The following is an 11,375-nucleotide window of genomic DNA, read 5'->3' as shown; positions in this document are numbered from 1 at the left end:
CAATGAAGCACTTCAGTTTTTTGCTAACTTTCTTTTTAGGGTTTTTACAGCCAAAGTAATTGGACAAAAGCACCATGAATTTGTAAAACATTTTAAATTTTGCCCATATCTAGTTTTTCCTCCTTTCTTATCTGTCTCTCATGCTGTCTTTCACACTGTCATTCTCTCCAATCCCAGTCCATCTTGCTTAGTGAACACATGCTGGAAGCAAAAGTTGTGCTGTGTCTTAGCATTACTCTGTACTACTTCTACAGCTGACATTATCTGGATCCTAATATGACAGTGCTCTATGCCTGACGAAGCACACAGCTGGATTAGCTTCCAAATGGCCTATCTCAATTAAGGGAAGAACTACTTGGGAAAACACTACTGTTTAGAAATAGATGGTAATTAATAGATGATGGGGAACATGACCCTGTCTTGGATAAAAGGGAGTTCAGGATAATTGGAGCTGAACTGTGTTTCTTATCACTTCCAATTAAGATGAGCAGAAGACAAGCTGTGACATGGTACAGTGTCCGTCTGCTCCTGTAGAGCCAGATTGTAATGCCCTTACACTGAGTTCCCATTGACTTCATGCTCATGGGCTAAGGTACTACTGAGCATAACTAAGGGCATGATAATCTGGGCTATCACATTGATGCTATCACTCTGACAGCATTACTGTCTTTGGTAATGTCCTAAGGTACACATGCTGTCACGTATAAGGCCCTGCAGCTGCACTTGCTCAGTCTCCTGCCAGTCTAATGAGCACAGCTGGGATGCATCAACTACTAGACCGCATGACGGATTGTCCCTAGTTGGCTGAGGAAGTTTGCAGTCTTGCTCTTAAGCCCAACAGCAGCAATTCACTGGCTGCTCAATGCATATGTCTGTGGTTACACTCAGTTCCTGTGCTCAGCTTGCTCCAAGCCCTGCTTCTGCGTTACTCCTCCTTGTCTATCCTGTTACACACAAATAAAGGGACTCTATCTTTCTTTCCAAGTACGTTGCTGGAGGTTAATGTGGGACTGAGCCAGATGCCTTTTTGCTTGAAGGCAAACTGGGGACATTGCAGCGGTCTGGATGCCCTATCAGGGGTGAGGGCTGTTGTGATAATTGGGCCTACAAAGATACCTTAATGGTGACCTTAACTGTGAAAAGTGAATAACAGTTTACAGAAGTGACGCAGTAGCCTATAATAACAAGTGTTGATGGGAAAAGGTGAAAAAGATGGAATTAGTCTGAACAAGAAGGCCGAGTAATATACTTCAAGAATTGCGTTAAGATCATACCTGATAAACAAGAACAGTGTGAGACTGGAAGTCAGTGAACCAAAATTGGTGTTTTGGAAATTAGCCCTAATTTGTGGGCAAAATATGAGCGGATGGGCTATTCCGACTACTCTTCCCCTCCTCAAAAAGGGACTTTGAGTGGGAAAGGCTACTGGGCAGCTGGCTGACTGAAAGACGAGAGAAGGAACAAGCTTCACCCTCACAGTTGACACCTCAACCATCTCCTGGGCCCTAAACTGTCTCTATTCTAATCCTGAAAGATGTCTTGAGCAGACTGGGCCAGAGAGAGAGAACCAATTGACATCACCAGTTTCGGCTAAATTCCATATGCCATCTAGGAAGTGAGACTTTGACTGACAAATATACACCTATGTGTGTTTCCTCCCCATCTTCAACAACAGCTCCAGCCAATTTCAACTAACTTCTTCTCTTTCCCCAAAAAGGACATTTTTTACCATCTTTGATACCATCTAAGACTGTGGTTTTTTCAACCTTTTTCTTTTGCAGACCTCTAAAAAATTTGAATGGAGGTGCAGACCAATATGGAAATCTTAGACATAGTCTGCAGATCCACCAGGGATCCACAAACCACAGGTTGAAAACCACTGTTTTATGGTAACAACAACCTTTCACAGACCCCTTAGACATAGTTTGTGGACCTGAGATTGAAACCACTGGTCTAAGAGACTGTCAAACAAGGGAGGGAGTTCCTTTGAAAAGGAAACAAGGGATGTTATTAAAATAAAAGTCTTACTTAATATTATTCAAATGCTTTAACTGTTTTTCCTTCTTTTCTGTATCTTTAATTAAAGACTAAAATTATGTTTAATGTGATGTGTTTTCCATGGTACTTATAGTCCATAGGGCTAGTCTGCTATCTTGCTATATTATATATCCTGTCTTTATTGACTGGTTTGATTATATTATTTTGGCTTATTTTTGTACTGAATAATTTTAGTAAATATTACATTATAATTGGCTATAATGCAGGAACCTACAGGCCTGTATCTTGTATTATTAGCTAAAGCAAATTTGCTTGAGTGTTTGTAACCTGTGGAATAGATAAATGGCCTACCGGTTATCTTTTAAGACTTTGGGAAACTGAATGTGTTTACCAATTCTAGGACATACTAATAACCATAAGGTACACAAGAACATAGAAGTAATGGTTCAGGCCAAAGGTAACAGGGTATCAGATAATTGGCATTAATATGCAAGAATATGCCAGCCTATAGAATAAGTGTACCCTAAGATTGTGTGGTTGAGGAAATGAGATTTGGGCATGGTAGATTGGACACTGACATGAATATTCAGGATAGTGCCAAGACTCTATAAGAGGGCAAACCACCATTTGAAGATTATTGCTTTAGATTTTTAGTTTCCCTTTGTTTAGCTACCAGCTTATCTTTTGCAGTAAACTTAGTTACTCAACACTGACCCTGCTCTCCATCATCGGCATTGACGAAACTGGACCATCAGACTCTTCCAGCATGTCAGAGGCAAGGCTGGTCCTGTGTCTCATCACCAGGTCCACAAGAAGGGTATGAATATGCTAGTTTAATTAGCTTTAGTGAGGAATGTTACCACAGGTACTCTTAAAACTGTATTATTTCTTTTTAATTCTGTGGTCTGGAGCTTTGATGACATTTTCCTTTAATAAAAATCTCTGCTTTGTTCTCAGCATGAATGTTCTTGCCACACACTGTGAGGCTCCTTACAAAATATTGAACTCTCTGCATAGAATTCTGATGCATTGATTTCAAGACAAGAACCTTATTATGTTCTGGTCAGATCATTGGAGAGCCTGTAATAAATCAGCTCTGTAAAAATCAGGTTAGCATACTAAGCAGGTTTAAGTTTCCGTATACCAAACCCCAAACCTTGTCCAACACTGTTTAATGTTTGACATTTTCAGGATTGCATTAATACCTTTGGCTCTTTGGGCCTATTTATTCCATCTAAATCAATAGCACGGATCTGTCGCTGAGAACGTCTTGAAGGGTTGGAAAATCTCAGAGGTAGAGGAGTTATAGGACCATCAAGGAGGCCATGGAAGGAGCTGGCAGAGCTGTGGATACCTTGCCAAACAACAGCACAAACATTTGCAGAGTATTAGCTGTCCTTACAACCATGCTAAACCCCAGAGGCTGCTAGTCCCAAGATGGTTAGCACTTGCCCAATTTTTCACACACAACTCAAAATGAAAGAAAGAGCAAGGAAAGTGGCCAAATACAAGGAAAATATTAACACAGTCTCTGGATTGTGCGAGTTTTGTGCTCATTACCCATTGCTTCCACGAGGTGGCAGGCTCTCATTTCCAACTGTCAAACCCCGGCTAGCCCTGCAGGCCTGACAGCTTCTCAGGAGCCAGCAGCACAGGGGGAGTAAATGCTTCCCATGCTGGAGGCTGGCAGAGTGAGATGCCAAATCTCTGCAGCTTTCTTCTGTCAGTCCTGTTTCCTTTGGATTGCAGGGGGCCTTCATCCCTCTGGCAAAAGCTGTGTTGGATCAAGCAGGAGCTTGATCAAGCAGCTGCATGGAGCCTTTTGTGCTGGCTGAAGCCCTGAAGCATGAGATTTGTTTATAGTCTTTGCCCTAATACAGAGCTGCAGATATTAAGAGTAGTGGGTGTGTGCAATGTAGAGCTTCCTGTTCTCTCCATAGCCTAGGTGGGAGGAATAGGGCTTATTGTATGTCACTGGCCCGAAAAGCAGGGTAGCAGGATGGAGCTGGGGGGGGAGGGGGTCAGTGTAAATCATGGGGATAGTGCCTTGAGTGTGCTGTGCACTTACACCACAGAAAGCCCAGCCCTGCCCTGGAGTGAGACCTCCCAGACTGAATAACTGAGAGAAAAGTAGAACATTCTCCTCTCTCTGTTCTGTGACAGCAAACCCCTCTGGTTGCACTGAGGGCACAGTGGGACGTGTTGGTCTGCTCCAATTCTCATTTGTTCACTCCTTCTCTCTCTTGCGCTCTCTCTCTCTCTGTGGAGGGACTGTGGCTGCTTGTGCACTGTTAGACCTATGGGCAGAAATTACATTGTTAAAACAAGAAAGCTAAATTCCTATGGGGTAGGAACTGTCCCTTCCCCATTCTGTCACCGGTGACAGGAGAGTCAGCAATGGAAAGCTGGTGCCACCCCCAATGGTATATCCCAGTACTGCCTTCACAATGGTAGCACCCTCTTAGAATTGCTCCTACCCAAGGGCAGTGATGCATTTCAGCTGATCATTCTGCCCATTTAGCTACTTTGGTTTGTTCACACTCCAGCTTCCCTCAGAACCAAGTCCTTGTTATTCACTCTAGGTTTCCTCGGCTAGTTTGTCAAGAGACCTGTCTCTTACCACATCACCTGGGCTCCAGCTCTTGCACCCTCTCCTCTCTCTGGTGTTGGAACTGCTGCTGCACTGACTCATCCTGATCCACCTGCGGTGGCTTTTCTCTCTCCTGCTCCTCCCACCACTGTCCTTCTCTCACTCCTTCTCCTCTCTTAATCTCGAGCATTCTCTCCTCTCCATAATGCTGCAGCTCTAAATTTGAGTGTGCCACACAGTTAGAACTCCTGGGTTCTGGCCCCAGCTCTCCCTCTAACTTGGTAGGTAACCTGGGAACCAGGGTTAATGGCTCTGCCTGGCTGTGCCTTATTTTATAAATAACTTGCTTCCATAGGCGGCAGGTTTGTATAATTTGTGGTGGTGCCCAAAATGGTGATGCCTCCCCCCCACTCCCGCCCTGTAAGCCGATATATATATTTTATTAAATAGTGTAAACATGGACTGGAAGCTGTAAGCATTTAAGTTTCTCTTTATTGCACAATATCGCTATCAGAAAAATCCATTGTTGATTATTAGTGGTCCTACAAATCAAGAATTTGTTGCTGGGATAAAATGAATCTACAACGCGTTAGCGCCACAAGATTACAAGCGTCAGTTAAAAGTGGAAAGTCAGAAGCAGCACTTGCCCGTTTCAATATACGGTATTATATTTTGTGGGAATGTTCTTAATGTTTTCTCTGAATACTGTGTGGGTGCCTCAGCTTCCTCTGCAAGGTGCCAACTGAAGGTGTTGGTGTTGGTGTCACTAAGCATAACCCTACGTAACTCGGGAGGGTGGAAGGCCACAAGGGTATGGAGCCTTCCTGGTTTTAGGCCTCAGCAGACAAGAGTCCCTCCATGTTTGAACTTTAATCGACCTAAAAGGCCAGGTGTAACAGCCGTTATCAGTTGCAACAGTTCTAATTGGTCTAAAGCAGAAATAATGAGGCCTGTGCACCTTTAGCAGAAGGACAAGATAACTTGCAGAAGGAAAACTTACTAACGAGCTGCCACGGCCAAGATTACTTAATGCACCTGTGCTTACGTAATTGCTACAGGGGGAGAGGGGTGGGGGAAGAAAGAAGAAAGAGAAAAAAAACCAAAAACTTATAAAAAGGGAAAAGCCGCTTGTGTAGGGGTGCTGGATCTGAGGCATGTCAAGTCTCCCAGCACCGCTTTGAGATCTCAAATAAACTTTGCTTGCTTCTCCACCCTGGTGTGTGTTCATTGGCGCTAAGCACTCCAGGCACGAACCACTGTTGCTTGCCTTGGGCACCCTCTGTGCCTGCAACATTGGGGACAAAGAGATCAGGTGGCCTCCTTGTCCGGAAGAGACACAAAGGCCAGAGGAGGGAGTGTCAGTTTGGAGCTGCCTGGAGAAATGAGGAGAGGCCCAGAACTTAGGTCTGGGCTCCCCACCCCCCAAGATGGACCTGACTGAGGGGTCCTGTTTTCTGTACCTACAAGCGCTGTTCTAGACTGTGATCCTGTTATCTAATAAACCTTCTGTTTTACTGGCTTGCTGAGAGTCACGTCTGACTGCATAGTTGGGGTGCAGGGACCTCTGGCTGCCCCAGGACCCCGCCTGGGCGGACTCACTGTGGAAAGCGCACGGTGTGGAAGGGCATGCTGAATGCTCTGAGGTCAGACCCAGGAATGTGTAAGTGTCTTGCCCTGGAGACACTATGCTCAGAGAGAGGAGGCTCCCCCACAGTCCTGACTGGCTTTGAAGGAGTGGTTCCAGAGCATCCCAGCATCCCCTTCCACACCATGCGCTTCCCGGAAGTCCGCACAGGCACTAACACTTCCTTTCTCTGGCCTTTGTCTCTTTTCCAGTCATTAGGAGGCCACATGAACTCTTTGTTCTCCAACACCTTCAGTTGGCACCTTGCAGGAGAGCAGCCTAGGCCACCAGTTGCCCGGAGACAGGGTTTCGGCCATTCTCTGTGCAGACAGCATCACACTGGCCCTCTGGGGCTCTACAACAATCACACCCCCTTATCCCACCATCTAGATTGTTAAGAAATGCATAGGGGAAACAGGCACCCACACAGTATTCAGAGAAAACATTAAGAACATTCCCACTTCGTAACATTTGTGTACAACTAGTTATATACTTGAAAGGGTGTAAAATAATCAAGTATTGTGCTAAACACAATGATACTAGTTAGTAGGGGAAGCAAAAGTGGATGGGAACCTAGGAGGCCGTGACCATGAGATGGTCAAGTTCAGGATCCTGACACAAGGAAGAAAGGAGAGCAGCAGAATACGGACCCTGGACTTCAGAAAAGCAGACTTTGACTCCCTTGGGGAACTGATGGGCAGGATCCCCTGGGAGAATAACATGAGGGGGAAAGGAGTCCAGGATAGCTGGCTGTATTTTAAAGAATCCTTATTGAGGTTGCAGGAAAAAAACATCCTGATGTGTAGAAAGAATAGTAAATATGGCAGGTGACCAGCTTGGCTTAACAGTGAAATCCTTGCTGATCTTAAATGCAAAAAAGAAGCTTACAAGAAGTGGAAGATTGGACAAATGATCAGGGAGGAGTATAAAAATATTGCTCAGGCATGCAGGAGTGAAATCAGGAAGGCCAAATCACACTTGGAGTTGCAGCTAGCAAGGGATGTTAAGAGTAACAAGAAGGGTTTCTTCAGGTATGTTAGCAACAAGAAGAAAGTCAAGGAAAGTGTGGGCCCCTTACTGAATGAAGGAGGCAACCTAGTGACAGAGGATGTGGAGAAAGCTAATGTACTCATTTGCCTCTGTCTTCACAAACAAGGTCTGATTCCAGACTGCTGCATTGGGCAGCACAGTATGGGGAGAAGGTGACCAGCCCTCTGTGGAGAAAGAAGTGGTTCAGGACTATTTAGAAAAACTGAACAAGCACAAGTCCATGGGGCCGGATGCGCTGCATCCAAGGGTGCTAAAGGAGTTGGCGGTTGTGATTGCAGAGCCATTGGCCATTATCTTTGAAAACTCGTGGCAAATGGGGGAGGTCCCAGATGACTGGAAAAAGGCTAATGTAGTGCCCATCTTTAAAAAAGGAAAGGAGGAGGATCCAGAGAACTACAGAGCAGTCAGCCTCACCTCAGTCCCTGGAAAAATCATGGAGCAGGTCCTCAAGGAATCAATTCTGAAGCACTTAGAGGAGAGGAAAGTGATCAAGAACAGTCAACATGGAATCACCAAGGGCAAGTCATGCCTGACTAACCTAATTGCCTTCTATGACAAGATAACTGGGTCTGTGGATGAAGGGAAAGCAGTGGGCATGTTATTCCTTGACTTTAGCAAAGCTTTTGATATGGTCTCCCACAGTATTCTTGCCAGCAAGTTAAAGAAGTATGGGCTGGATGAATGGACTGTAAGGTGGACAGAAAGCTGGCTAGATCGTCAGGGTCAATGGGCAGTGATCAACGGCTCCATGTCTAGTTGGCAGCCGGTTTCAAGCCGAGTGCCCCATGGGTCGGTCCTGGGGCAGGTTTTGTTCAGTATCTTCATTAGTGATCTGGAGGATGGCGTGGACTGCATTCTCAGCAAGTTTGCAGATGACAATAAACTGGGAGGAGTGGTAGATACGCTGGAGGGTAGAGATAGGATACAAAGGGACCTAAACAAATTAGAGGATTGGGCCAAAAGAAACCCGATGAGGTTCAACAAGGACAAGTGCAGAGTCCTGCACTTAGGACGGAAGAATCCCATTCACTGTTACAGACTAGGGACCGGATGGCTAGGAAGCAGTTCTGCAGAAAAGGACCTAGGGGTTACAGTGGACAAGAAGCTGGATTTGAGTCAACAGTGTGATCTTGTTGCCAAGAAGGCTAACAGCATTTTGGGCTGTATAAGTAGGGGCATTGCCAGCAGATCAAGGGATGTGATCATTCCCCTCTATTCAACATTGGTGAGGCCTCATCAAGAGTACTGTGTCCAGTTTTGGGCCCCACATTACAAGAAGGATGTGGAAAAATTGGAAAGAGTCCAGTGGAGGGCAACAAAAATGATTAGGGAGCTGGAGCACCTGACTTGTGAGGAGAGGCTGAGGGAACTCAGATTGTTTAGTCTGCAGAAGAGAAGAATGAGGGTGGATTTGATAGCTGCTTTCAACTACCTGAAAGGGGGTTCCGAAGAGGATGGATCTAGACTGTTATCAGTGGTAGCAGATGACAGAACAAAGAGTAATGGTCTCAAGTTGCAATGGGGGAGGTTTAGGTTGGATATTAGGAAAAACTTTTTCACTAGGAGGGTGGTAAAGCAGTGGAATGGGTTACCTAGGGAGGTGGTGGAATCTCCTTCCTTAGAGGTTTTTAAGGTCAGGCTTGACAAAGCCCTGGCTGGGATGATTTAGTTGGGGATTGGCCCTGCTTTGAGCAGGGGGTTGGACTAGATGACCTCCTGAGGCCCCTTCCAACCCTGATATTCTATGATACTCTAAACTGACCACCAAATTTAAGTTGCGTGTTTTTCCCCTTAGGCGAGGACTCTGGGGTGGGGCTGGGGATGAGGGGTTCACAGTGCAGGAGGGTGCTCAGGGCTGGGGCTCAGGATTGGGGTGCTGGGGGCACAGGCTCTGGGGTGGGTCAGGGCTGGAGATAAGAAACTTGGGGTGCAAACAGACTGCCCCAGGGCTAGGGCCAGAGAGGACTCCCCCCACCCCCACTGGCAGCAACAAGCTCCAGGGGAAGGACCCCTCCTCTCCCCCCCGGTCACTGCACATGCTCCTAGGGCCCCTCTCAGGTTCAAAAAGCTCACTTGCCTCCCCTGTGGTGGGTACCAGGGGGGCAGGTTGCCATTACGTGTGGCCTCCCCTGCTGCTGTCCCTCACCATAGCCTCACTGGCAATGGGGCTGCCCCTTGCCCAGTGTGGTGCAGGGTAGTGCCTGGGGGGGAAAGGTGTCACAAAATTCACCCAAGCTCTAGGAAGCTCCCCTCCCCAGTGGTGTAGCCAGGTTCTAACATCAGGGAGGAGCGAACACATAAAAAAAGGTGCCACCCGATATATCCAATTACTAATCAGGTAGTAGGGTTTACAATGCTATAATAAGAGATTATACTATTACCATTATGCCATCAGCTTGCACACTACTATTTTGAATTAGTGATAATTCACAGAGAAAGAAGAAAGCTGAATTTAGAGAACAATTATTAACCAGATTCCTGGTTATCCACCAGCCACTTTGCTCCAGTCCATAGTACGAAGCACCATAAACCCAGTAGAATCTGGCCAAGAGACTATTCACCTCAAATTGGCATCTGCTACACTCCCTCCCCTCTGCCCCCAGTCACCACTATTCAGGAGATAGCTAAGTGAGAAGGTGGCATTGCTGAAGCATTTAGCAGGCAAGTGAAAACTCCTCCAGAGCACTGGACAGTCCCTGAGAACATTGCTGAATTCTGAGCACTGGGGCTGCAGCTCGTCAGCAGTGACACTGAGGAGACATAACTGGCACCTTAAAGCACCTTTACCTCCCTCCTTCACAAGCTGCACTAAGCAGAGTTTCACAGCCCCGGGCGCAACACTGAGGGGGAGTAAGTACAGCAGGGGAGGCAATAACCCAAAGTCGCCCCTTTGCCTCCTGGTCCTGCTGCTCCCTCAGCCCCTCCGCTGAAGAGAGGTCTTGAGAAAAAACATCTCCCCGCCCCCCCTTTTCCCTCCTTCTCCACCGGCACCAGCTGGGCTTCAGAGCCCCCCTCCCTGCCGCGCAGCCGCCTTGCTCTGCACGGGGCTGCCTGGGACCAACGGGGCTGCTGCTCCTCAGTCCCCCGCCGCACTGGGGGGGGCTGCACTGCCACCCCTTCCCCTCCCAGCAGAGCCCACCCCGGCTCAGGGAGCCGGGCAGCTGCGGGCGAGCGCCTCCTCCTCACCCCCGGGGAGCCCGGCAACCAGCCCACGCTGCCTGCAGTCCCGGAGACACAGGCGGGTGGTGCGAGCGGAGAGCCAGCTGGCGGACACACGCAAAACCCGGCTCCCGACTCCCATCCTGAGCCCCGTGCTGGCTGCCTGGAAAGACGTCGATTTTGGAAATGTGCTCAGAGGGGAGCGGCCGCTTCCCCCTCTCCGCCCCACTACACTAGTGGGTGAGAGGAGGGATGCTCCGCGGCGGGGAGTAGTGGTGGTGGCAGGGGCCGGTGCCCGCTCCAGGCAGGGCCAGGGGAGAAATCCAGCTCCAGATATTGGTGGAGCACAGCCCCCAGCCCTGAATATTCCTGGTGCTGGGGCACCTAGAGCCCATATAACCTGCTGCCTATGCTCGCTTCTGAATCTTTCCAAACAGATTTTATTGGACCAAATCAGAGTCAAATGTCTTGTCCCCTTTCCAGTCCTCAGGAGGCTAAACTGTTGCAAGCCACAGGCAAGGAAGAAGAGACCAAGATGCCATCAATGCCTTGAGGGCCATGCAGTGTGTGGCAGAGACTTGATTAGGTGGAGTGTGTCCAGATGATCCATGCTGCAGAGGAAGGCACTGTGGGATCTGTTGGGCTTTGCTGATGAGGTTTTTAATCTTTGGGCCGATCTACACTACAAATTTACATCCCCACAGCTGCACTGCAGCCCATCTGGTGAACACGCTCTAAGCTGAGGGGAGAGAGAGCTACCATCAGTTTAACAACTCCATCTCTCCTGCTCTCATGTTAATCCTACAAGTTTGTTACAGCTCCAGAACAAGTCTCTTTACTAGCTTCCTTAATATATGAGTATGCCCTTGAAATGACATTGTTTAGAGGGTAAATTGTCTCAATAATATTTAAGACATATAGTGTCATATTTTCATTACACCATGGTTAAGAATC

The sequence above is a fragment of the Gopherus evgoodei genome, chromosome 4 (genome assembly GCF_007399415.2).
Source record: "Gopherus evgoodei ecotype Sinaloan lineage chromosome 4, rGopEvg1_v1.p, whole genome shotgun sequence".
NCBI lineage: Eukaryota > Metazoa > Chordata > Testudines > Testudinidae > Gopherus > Gopherus evgoodei.
This window is presented reverse-complemented; position numbering follows the sequence as displayed.